Genomic DNA, 11,462 nt, shown 5'->3' with positions numbered 1-11,462 from the left:
ACCCTGAAGTTATTATCAGACTGTAAAAACATTCATGTTGTAGTTGGGCCATTTATCTTAGTTATAGCCTACAGTACATTTATTTCTGTTGGTCTGATTTTACCTGTATTTTACAGTTTATATTTCGCATGTTTTGGATGTTTTAGCTTACTATTTGTTTACAATTAACGTAAAATTGTTTGTCCTGAATAAATAGCTATTTTATCAAATCAATGCACGATTTACTAAATGAATAAGTGGCATCATAAAGATAACTGGCAAGGGAAATTGTTTTGCTTCAGCTTATATTTTCAATTTTCTTGACGCCACAACAATTTTACTAAGAAATCTACAATATTGGCATTTTCTTAGCAATAAAATATTTTCCTTTTGATTAATTCGAAGTGTCTTTAAAAACGTTTGCAACTTGGTTTATTTCTCGAAATGTTAGAAAGCTATGCATTGCTCCTGATAGGCCTATACTGAGTGGCCAGTTGGTCACATTTGCATTCAAACGAAAATAACCAGATCAACATAATTTATTTAATATGTCTCAAAAATATACTATTGCTGTGTATCCTGGTCATATATGTTATTTTTAATGGTAGGTAGTCTATAAAAACGTTTGTATCCTACCTTTGTAACTTCACAGCTAAAGTAAATAAACGGACATAAAACCTTCACAAATAATAATTTATCTAGCTTTAAACGCGGGTATTCCAGACGTCCAAATGCAACGAATATTAAAACAAAAATATGCCTTTAAGTGGATATTTACGTTTCAGTCATTCGGAAATGAGTCTGCATCCCCCTCCCAATCGCAAACCTTATTTGCGTTTAGAAAATCACTGGGTTTATTTGTCTCACTCTGATTGGTTGGAACGAATATCAGCGGGTCCGTGAATGATCTCATTGCCTTCATTTATTATTTTCCGGTTTTTAATTGGGTCCTGCAGTGCATAGAATGCGCACAGTCCAGAGAAAGAGGCGCAGTACACAAAAGGCGCTTTAATCTGATGCGAGGGAAACTGTGTCTGTGAGAACTGGTAGTCTGTGTTTTAATCCCGTTGACCCTGTGTGTTGTTAATTGAGGCTGACGTCACATAATTCCTCGTGGAGGAAAATTAAGATGCGCGCGCACTAACGAGGGCGTCTCTTTCTCAACACAGGCATGATGAAGTTCCACGCCATGAACTGTATGGCCACGCAATTATGTCTAAAATCTAAAGAACGAAAAATGTTTTCCTGAAAAAAATGAAGTGGTATAATTGGGTTATTCAGCAGAAGTTGCATTAGAGGTGTTAAGTGCAACAGCGTTTTCCTATAAAATAATTCATAAATTAAGGAAGAATTCATGAACATTTAAGACAACAGACAATTTTTTAAAAAATATTTAATTGTAATTTCTAATTATTGACAAGCCCCTCCTTCCTTAATTGAGCTATTATTATTATTTGCTCTGTATTTCTAATATAAAACAAATAAACATCCATTTAATGAGGCACAAAAGCAGAATTTAATAGCCTAAATATAGAAATAGAATAGAATAAAGCAACAGCTCTGTGTGGGCTGATGCAGTCTAACCGTGCATATAAACGGTTAGTGTTTGCGTTGCCTTCACACAATTATTTATTTATAAATGTAACGTTAATTGTATTGTATTATATTACCATGTTCGTTTTCTTAGCATAGATGGTGGTCTATATGGCAGTATTGACTTTTGATGTCGCTATTCAGTGGCAAATCGATCAGTGTCTGATCCGATAACTCACTTTTTTGTGTCACTGCTGTAAGTTATTGTCCGCCAAGTTGGTGGTATTAACCCTTTCATCCCCGCGAGTCGCTATCACGGTTGCTACAGAGAGAAACCAGTCCTGCTTTGAGATTTCCCAGACACACCCTGCGGCTGCGCGCGGATTCGCTTCATTACAATTTCACGGATTGTCACGCCAATGACAGCGTCTGAAACCGCTAATACATTGATCGTGAAGCTATGTAGACTGTTTCTTTGAATGTAACACAACTACACTTTTAGCAGCTGTAATTAAGATCGTGATTAAAATTATATATGTGTGAGTTTTAGTTTAGAAATGACAAAGGGGTGATTAAAAAAGTAAGAGAATTAGGGAAGTGTGAGGTTTGAGTTTCCAAACAGTTTCTTAGCTATTAAGGCTTAATTGGCACACAGTTTAGGCTAATGGGTTTCTCTTTTTTCCAGAAGTTGGCTCTAAGTCAGCAAAATTCTGCATCCACCATCATTATTAGATAATGATTAGCAAGTAACTGCATTCACAGGTTGACTGTACTTAAACAAACAAAAAAAAAAAACTGTTTTTCAGTTGTGTGTGTGTGTGTGTGTGTGTGTGTGTGTGTGTGTGTCTACTTAACCATGTAAACATATTTGTAGCTAGAAGTAAAAAAAAAAAAAAGTTTTTATAGTTAATTTTTTATAAAATTGCAAAAATTCAGAAAGGTTTCTGTTAAGGATAAAGTTGGTGGATTAGGGTTAGGTAAGCTGTAAATAAAAACGATTGAAATCTTTATGCAATGCCCCCAGTTAGATGGCTAATATCATGATGCATTATTTTTAAAAACCCTGTATAACCCTATAAACTTTCCATCTTTCACCAGTTCAGAAAAGTTACATTCTCTGACATTGATGTTGCTTTACCCCAGTTTACATGAAACAAGATAAATCCAATATTTTTTTCTCCACATTTGAAATCTATGCATGTAAACTCATGCAACACAGTCCAGCCTCAATGTAATTCGATAGCGTGACTCGTTTGAAAGAAACAATGCGATCTTATTGAGCATGGCCTCACATATCTTTCATTCATGTCTAGACGTCGCTCTTTTCACAAAGTCTTTAATGTCTCGGCCTGTCGTCATTTCTCTACCCACGAGGCTAAACGATATTTCACTTTTTATCCATCCTTGACACATACCATCAGTTACCACCCACTTCCCAGGATGCTCATGGAGGATGCTACCCAGTGCCATCAGGGAGCCCCGAAACTCTGTATCAGACAGAACTGGGGGTGCATGGGTATGGTATTAGCATGAGAAAGCCACCCATCTGAGCTTATTTGACCTTTCACCCCTACTCTTTGTGCTTCTCACACAGAAGACTGGTGTGTATGTGCAGTGCCCTACATCCATGTAGTATGGTGATGTGTTTGTCTGAAATATTAGAACAGCACTGGACATTAGTATGAAACAATAAGTTTCAAATAAAGTGTTTGTGTGCATGTAGCAGTTTGATGTGATATAAGTCAACCCTACCCCCTGTAAACATGTGCACACATGCACAAGGGGCAACACGCTCCCACACTCTTTCCCAGACAGTCTGGAGGACTCCATCTCATTTGCTTTTCTTCTGCTCTCTTCTCTGTCTGCACCTCCTTTTCACGTCTGTGCTTTAATTAAGGGTTCCAGCCCCCTAAAAGTGTCATTGTGGAGTGCAGCCAGTGTTCAGGCCCTCTGTTTTATGTGTGTTCCTGTCTGTCTTCCGCCTAATCCCGAGACCATATGTGATATATTAGAGACAGCATTAAAGAGCACTCTCATTTTGTGTTTGTTCCTGTCTGGAATAGAGCGTCTGGTGCGAATGATTTCAATGTTAAGTCAATGTAAAGACGCGTTTACGCGCGTCTGGAGGTCTCGCGGTGCGAATGAGGTGTTTAGCGCGGCGCGGTAGACGCGAATTCGCCTCATTCGCGCGTCTAGTTCGCGCGAATGACGCGAATTGAGCGTCTGGCGCGATACGCGCGTTACGCGCGAATGTGCTTTTTGTGCATTTATGTGTTTGACGCGAATTCGCGTCTGCCGCCCGAGTTGAAAAATTTGAACTTTGGCGTCAATTCGCGCCGCGTTAACCAATCAGGAGCCTGCTCAGGTGTCACTCATTCAACATGGAGGAACGAATGATATTGTCAGTGAGCAGTCACCCGGAGCTATATGACAAACGTTCATATTTCTATAGACAGGAATAAAAAGAAACTCGCTTGGAATAGTGTGTTGTAAATACACATTTAACTTTTGAGTCACGTACATGTTTATCGACCCGCGGCCTTCCCGCCGTTTTTTACAAGTATTTTCCCCCTACTTTTCGCTAACAAGATAATGTGTTTATTCAGAGGACGTGTGCAGGAAAAAGTGGAAAAGCCTCGAATGCTCGATCAACATCAGCCATCATACACACAAACAAACCGCCTGGCACTTGCCCCCCCACAAGAAGCGGATTTCGCCTCGGACGCGCGTCAATTTCGCTTCAACTTTTGCTTTCTACGCGCGTCTATTTCGCTCTAGACGCGCGAATGCATTCAAAATGTTCAAGCGGCAAACTAGACGCGGTAGACGCGAATTTGACGCTCTATTCGCGTTTGGTGTGAACGCAGCATCAGAAGAGCACGGTGGCCTCCTGTATCTACAACAACATGCCACAGAGAAAGCCTTTCCCATCAAATCTCACGTCACTCCATGATAATGAATTGACACATATCTGTCTGAATCATGGATGGCATTTTGTGGGAACTACTGAAAAAAAATCTCATTAACTTTTGAATTTTGTCTCGTTAAAGCTATAGTACATTACAATAAATGTATAGTTCACACAAAAATGAAAATTGTCATAATTTATTCACTACTCACCCTTATGTTGTTCAGGAATTTTATGACCTTATTTCACCTGTGGAACATAAAATATATTTTGAGATGTCTCAGGGTTTTTTTTTTTTTTTTTTTTTATGGTAACCAAAACTGTTTGGTTCCCAATCCCAACATTCTTCAAAATATCTTCAAAGGTTGTGTTCTGGAGGAGAAATAAAGTTATACAGTTCTGGAACAACATAAGGGTGAGTGAGTGATTATAGAATTGTCATTTTTGGGTGAACTATTCCTTTAAGTACTTGTGTGTTTATTGGCAAATCTTAAGTGTCACTTAAAACCTTGATTCGGTCTATCATCTCCTATTATGATTTTTGATTCCTTCTCAAACACCTGAAATTAAAGACCATTTTATTTTGGTATTAGAAGTGCTATGATGGACTTAAAAATTCATTTCGTTTTCCCCTGTTGTATTAATCCTGGTTGAGTTTGATCAATCACTGTTTAACCAGCAGATTTAGGTTTAATTCAAATTCCTAAAGGATTATGGTTGTAGCTTCTCCTAGTGGTTGCAGTGAATTGCCAGTGTAAAATTGCTGGAGAAGTAGGCAGTCATAGTGGTGTTGAGGAAAGGGTCTCAACAGATGCTGTTCAATGCTTTTATAGGCCATGGGACTTTATAATATTGCAGGTGGTCAATGGACATAAAAAAGTATTGAATGTTGTTAATAAAAGTTACTGTGAAGTATTATCAATGGGGGCCTGCTTTGGTCTGGGTGGTGTCCCTGGTCCTTTAGAGATTGCAGACCATTGCTTTAGTGACAACTGCTGGGTTTGTACATGACTTTGGTATTTTGTTCTAAACCAAGTGACCAGTGCCTAAAAATTTAATTCATATTTAATCTGAATGCTTTTAGTCAAGCCAAAGTATGTAAAAACATTAAAACCTCTTCCTGGCCCCACATTTCTAAATGGTAGTGTACATTATTTTAGACCTAGCTTTTTAAGGTCCACACAGAACACAAAACCCTCAGTGCCCTTGCATTGGTGGTCCTTTTCACTCAGCACAGTACCAGCACATTTACCTGCGGTCTGCTTCTGAAACGCTCTATTCATTTAGGGCTTGTGGAATGAAATGATAAAATCTGGATTCATTGTTTAAATGTTTTTATTTGTCCAGAATCAGATGCATCATCTACACAGGTTTTGTCTCTTCATATATAACAGCATTGTATCAGTCAGTTAGAGGTGGAACTTCACATTATACATTTAGGAAAGTATTCATACAATATATGTTTTTGTAGGTGTGCGAGCAGTGACACGAATGTATGTTCTCAATACTGCGAGTGTTTGTTTGTGCGTTGGCATATATTTGTGTTCTGTGCATGTGTGTGTGCTTGCAAGTGTTGTTCTCTGCTGCAGACCTCTTTCCTCTCTGAGTCAGTGCCATCAGTTGCTACGGCAACCAGGAGGCAGCATGAAAGCTAGAGAGAGAAGACCGAGGGAGAGAGTGAGGTGGAGCATGGCACAAAGCCGACTCACAGCAGCTGTGGAACAGCACTGGGACGCTGTGCACGTTCTCTGGGTGTGGGTGAGAGACTGTACAAGTGTGTGTGTGTGTGGTCCTGTCTATCAGCACATAATAATACACCAAATCCTATACTTTAGGAAAAAATCATTTTTGAAAAAAAAAAAGGAAAAAAAAAATCCTTCTTCTGCAATTAATATTCAGTGGTGTATCTGTAAATAAATACTGATATTTATCAGTGAATCTTTGTAAATCTGTGCAGCCAGCTTTCCATTGTTTCAAATTAACAGGCATCCTTCTGACAGTCTATCAGCAAGTGACAGCCGTTTTGACTCATTATAATGTAGGATGTGGTTTGTCTTTGTGTGTATGTTGTGCAGAATGTGCTGGAAATTCACCATTCAAGACATTATTCCTAGCTGATTCATGAACAATGCAAATAATCACATAAATTATGCTCTTAAATATAAGGGTTCCAAAAGGAGGTTTTCACAATGATGCCATTAAAGTACAATTTTGGTTCCTAAAATGACCTTCAATGAACAGTTCCAAAATGAACCATTTTTTCTTAGTTTGAAGAGCTTTTTTCCACTATAAACAATCTTTTGTGCAATGAAAACTTAAATGGATGTTAAAGGTTCTTCATGGAACCACTGATGCCAATAAAGAAACTTTTTATTTTCGAGAGTGTAAGGTAGACAAAAGAGTTTTGGAGACATGTTTCAGTAAAACCAAAGGATAGCAGAAAAATATTCCATCCTGATAGAGCAAAACATCTGGTCCTGTGGAATGTTTAGGTAAAAATTTCCAGACACTGAAGTTTAAATTGCATTTTCATTTAATATTGTACAATATATATAGTTTTGATTATGTTAATTGTTTAGATTGTGTTAATAATGGGAGATCTATAATCTAAAAAGATCTAGATAATAAAAAATAGCCTAAAAATACTAATAAAATCTTATTTTAAACTATGTTGCGGTTGCTAAAACTCTAGAAGCCCATTTCCACCTCAGAGTGTAGCATAAAAAAAAGTTATTGCAAAATATAAAATTGCATTACGTGATATCAGTTAATTATTGGGAAATAAAGTCACTATTTTTAATTTTTTTTTTTAGCTTTGAGGTGGAAATGAGCTCTCGTGTAAACAGCCTATAAAATCTACAAAATAATAGTTGCACAAACATTAGCTCATTGCAGAGACTGTATTGAGGGAATGCTGTGTGGGCTGGGAAAAGTGTGAATTTGTTTATGTGAATGTGTTTGTATGTGTGTGTGTGTTAAACCTCATTTACATTGCCAGACAGTGAGAATGGCCTTGAACTTGACCTCAGGTCTATTCTCTTCTTCCTCTCCTCCTTCTCACCCTTAAACTCTCATTGTTGCGTTGTCTGCGTTGACTCCTCTCTCCGGTCCCTCGTCATTCACACCAGCACGGCGGGCTGGGGTGACCTCGTCCCTGCCGCACATGCCCATCGGGGCTGTTCGCTTTCCCATGAGGCGGTTCCAGGGTTCGAATTCCTTTCCCACATCCTCCATCTTGTATTTACTTGCTTTTGTTTTAGCCGAGTGACTTCAGCAGCTTGAACAGGATTTGCAAACCAGGCAGACACCAGGTCAGACACAGCTCAGGACTGGAGTGGAGCTGTCAAAGACACAATGAAATGGTGATTCATGAGGATATAAGCGCTGCTTGATAAATGATATCCTAGTAATCATGAACTCTGTTTTCCCAGCTTTCATCACAATGACCAAATTGTTTAGTTACCACTAATACAATATGTCTGATCTTGGGTTTGTGTGCACATTTGTTTTCATTTTGAAGCTTCAAATTATTATGTTAAATTGTAATAAATCATTAATGCAATGTCCTATTCTTTTCTTTCAGGATTTGTCATATATTTTTATATACCACTAGTATTTGGAATCTTTTGACATTTTCATTAGGATTTTAAATAAGACTTTAATACAAGAGCCTGCTAACAATTATGATTTTTACATCAGTATCTTAATTTACTGTATGTCATTTTCATACAGTAATGTTAATATTAAAATGTTAACTTGATGTAATGATGAATAAAACATTTTTGGCTCCATTGTCATTGGCACCAGTAAATCAAAGAGCAGTATTTTTTCTTTCCACAAAGTAACATCAATGTTGATTTACTCTGCAGTTAGCAGATGACAGAAATTGTTCAGCATTTGATTACTAAGATGGAGATTTGAGGACAGTCATCAGTGTGCGCTGTGTCCGAAAGCCTTCACAAACAGTATATGGAGGAAGACGAGTCTATACTGAGATCCCTTCATCATTTTGAAGGCCACCGATTCATTCTTGCCAGTGTTATTCCACAATCCTCAACACATATGGTTCAGCAGTTGGTGCAGAAAATGATGCCAGTTGAAAGAGGTAAATAATTAATGTACATCATTGTAATTTTATAATTAATTGTATGTTTAATAATATTGAATTTTTACAATATAACATTATATATAATGTCCCAAAACAGTCCCAAAATCGGTAACACTTTAGTATAGGGACTAATTCTCATTATTAACTAGTTGCTTATTAGCATGTCTATTATTAACATAATGGCTGTTTATTAGTACTTACAAAGCACATATTCGGCATTACCATATTCTACATCCCTAATCCTACATTGTCCTTAAATAAAAATGTGATGTATGATAGCGTATGGAGTTCTGGTCACTTATAAGGATCTCTGAAGGCAGTTTGCTTACAAACTGTTGACAGTACAGTCATTGACTGACTGCACAGAATGGACGCAGCTTAAGGTCTTATGATCACTCACAGATTCTCTGTCCTTCACTTACTGCCCTGGTTAATATTGAAATGCCAGCAGTGTTGTATTAGATGGTTTGGTAGGTGGATGCAAAACTCTCTTCTGTTCTCCTTTGTTCTCTTTGGAGACCACAAAGACCACCATTTGCAGCATGCTGTCTCATTAATTTCTGTAAGTGATGCTACTGAGCATAGTCGATCCTTTTACTGAAATTATTTTGTGATATTTTGCACTCTTTGTAACTAAAAACCTTTTTGAAAAAAGTCAAAAATTATTGGTATGTGGCCACTGCTGTAGTAGCCCTATACACAGAGACTGAGTAAGCTAAATTTCTGGTTGTTTAATTTGCTAGTTAAAATTCAGGCACAGACTCAGGGTCTCACCAAAGCGTGTGTCAGATCAGCAGCATTACAGCCTACAGTACACTAATGCACCTTGTCTCCTGGCACACAGCCACACAGATCTGAGTGGCCAAGAAATGTTGTTGGACTGTAATACTCTAGACTGGATGTGGTTCATTGCTAGTTGAATAAACCCGGAACAAACACAAAAAAATCTTAAAAAGAAAATTATTCAATCTTATATGCTTCCACCATCTTAGAATAAGTTTCAGTTTCATGCAAAATATGACAGGGTGCCTTTAGGATTCTTGATTTGAATAGTATGTGTATGAAAATTATTCTCCAAAATATTACAGACAACAGCAGACGTTTGTTTTTAAAGTAAACTTTTATTAATATCCATACCAGGACATTAAAAAGGCACATGCGGAAAGACAAAAAAAAAAAAAGACAACAAAAATATCTTATAAATTTGCGTTCAACTGCAACATGAAAGAAAACACACAGTAAGATGATGAATAGAACTATGGCATTACAAGTTAAAGTATGATTTCTATTATTATCGCTATCATTACAGGAATATGACTAGCTGAAAATTACTTTCTACAAAATCCTAGAAAAATATAGAAGTTAAAAATTGCATAGTAAAGGCCCCATTTCATCAATCCATTGTCTTCACATTCACTTGATTTGTCAAATTTTGCAGGGAAATAAAAAACAGATTATCTCAGTTTTACTGAAAGGATAATGCTGTAATTAAAAATTATTTTAAGAAAAATGATTATAAAATAGATTGCACAATTCTCTTCAAATTGTAATACATTTGTAAAACATTTGCATATTCAACTGAATTCTTCAGCCATGATTGATTGTAACACAAAATACAGAGAGACATTTAGAGAGCATTTAATACCCCTTAAATTTGTTTCTATTTTGAGTTCTGAAACAAAAATGAAAAAACACAAGCTAGATGCAGATGCTTTTTAGTGGTCGATGACTTCACAGTTTTTTGTTTTAGTAGAAATGAAATATTCATACGTATTCTGCTTAATATTCCTCGCACAGATTTAACCTGCCATCATAAATAGCTGCTCTGATCTGCCTTCTCTTCCAGGTGATTGCAAGCCCAACGCAATTGCATAGAAATTAAAGACAACAGCTCTCTGTCCAACAAGTGTGTGACACACAACACACTGAGCTGTCCAATCAGAGTGCAGTATCGTTCACCGCTGCCGTGGGTCTCACACTCATACATGCAGAATCTACAGAGCCTCACACACCATTTCTAATAATTCATGTTAGATTTCATTTAGTAATCAGTTATTGGAGAAATACATTAGGGAATGTACACAGGCCACTACACTTTCCTTTAATACTGAAAACTACTGAACTAAAACAAAACAGTTTGTGTGTTATAAAGTGCATTATGCTAAAGATTGTACCAAGACAGACTAGATAGAACTGCTTTAAATTTATTATAAGACATTTTTTAAATCTCTTTCTTTTCTTTTTATCGAAAAGTAGCTAAATGATTGGCCTTTAAAAATGACATTTTCTAGAAAACCCTCATTAAATTCACTATAGAACTACCCAAATATAATCTTTTTATGCTTTGAGAAGCCTAAACAAGTGCGTTTGTACAAATACACAATTTGTTGAGTATTTTGACCCAGACCCGTACAAAGAGTTTCTCTCATCTTCTCAAAAAAAAAAAAAAAAAAAAACACACACATACGCTTGGCTCGCAACATACAATCCTTATAACATTAGATGCTATAACAGCTTCAAAAATGCCAAAGATTGAAGTCATGTAGAACAATTAAAGTGCTGTCTTTTATCTGATGTTGGGGCACATGCATAATAAAGACCCGTTTGACTCCATCAGCCTGTTTCAGCACCGATCCTCCATTTAATGGATTTCACGTTACTCAACTTGACTCTAAAAACCTGAAAAGACACAAAAGAAACAGGAAATGTGTTTAGTGAAATAATATTTCTTGATATTTAACCATTTCAAATCAAACACATTTGATGACTGAAAACTGTAATGTTATCTCATCACGGCTGGCTTTTGTATTTTAAGATGTTCTGTTATTGGATTTTTAATGATTTTTTTTAATGGTTTTGTAGGATACTTTAAGAAGGTTGCAGCAAACGAACACCTCAGACAGGCCGAGTGCCAGGTTGAGAGATTGAGGCCGA

The sequence above is a fragment of the Cyprinus carpio genome, chromosome B16 (assembly GCF_018340385.1).
Source record: "Cyprinus carpio isolate SPL01 chromosome B16, ASM1834038v1, whole genome shotgun sequence".
NCBI lineage: Eukaryota > Metazoa > Chordata > Actinopteri > Cypriniformes > Cyprinidae > Cyprinus > Cyprinus carpio.
Note: the sequence above shows the minus strand (reverse complement) of the source record.